We start from the raw sequence: 1,143 nt of genomic DNA on the forward strand, positions 1-1,143 counted from the left end.
TCTCGAAAATGGTTCGTCGAATTAAAAACTTTTTTTAACAAAAGTTATTTGTTTATATTGGTAGATAACTCAAGAAAAAAGTAATTCTTTGGAACATTTTAATTATTCGTTCTAGAAATATTTAATTTAATTTTCTTGATTTGCTTCGTCACAATGTATATTTAAGGCTTGTTGTTCTAGATCAGTGGTTTCTTAATCTGTGATAAATTTCAAGATATGCGTCAAGGAGTACTTGGAAGTCTTAATAATAGTGGTATTGTCTTGAATTAAGTCAAATTATCCCCAGGTCAACTATGTCTGGTGGCAGGATATCAAAAGTAACAAAGCAATGATGGAGTTCACGAGGGATCCCTTCAAGTTTTGTGTTGCAACTTCCCGATAGAAGCAGAAGACATGAAAGACCAGTTTCTTGCCCTGGTGCATGACGCAACAGTTAAGGCTGTTTTTGTGGAGAAAAAACTGAAAGCATTCTGGGTCACCTTGCATGGTTCTTATCCGTGTATTGATGTGATGCCTCTCACACTACTGGCTGCATTTCCCTCTACATACCTGTGCCAGCCAGCATTTTCGAGCATGGTTGAGATCAAAATCAAATTGACCTTGAATCTGATTTGTGCTGCGCCATTTCAAAAGTAGAACCGAGCATTGAGGGACTCGGCAACGCAAAACAAAAGTCTCATTAACCTGTAAGCGTCTAGCGTTGCATTTTTTGTATGTTTTTATCGCCAAATAAACTTAAAAAAACAACAACATAAATAATTTTTTCAAATGTATTTTATTTCTATGTGATAACTGTTGTTAAAAAATTTAATATATGCAAAAAAAAAAAAAAAAAAGGAGGCCTTGAATTAACACAAAAAAAAGCGTATACTTACATACTAAACATTGCATGGGTTAAATTGAATTTATCAATGACCGATGCTACGTTGGGAAATGGAGAGTTGCCTGACTAAAAAGTGCGTAATTGAAGAAAATATGTTAAGAATCCCTGTTCTAGAGTGTAAATTTTTCTTCGTTACACCCGGTATTTGAACATTTTTAAACAGGAAAATAGAATTACGTTAAAGTAGATTGCACCATCACAAGACATGATATTAATACTTATTATTTTTTATAATTAGATGAACATTCATTTTTTGCCTT

Source organism: Lepeophtheirus salmonis, chromosome 6 (assembly GCF_016086655.4).
Source record: "Lepeophtheirus salmonis chromosome 6, UVic_Lsal_1.4, whole genome shotgun sequence".
NCBI classification, from domain to species: domain Eukaryota; kingdom Metazoa; phylum Arthropoda; class Copepoda; order Siphonostomatoida; family Caligidae; genus Lepeophtheirus; species Lepeophtheirus salmonis.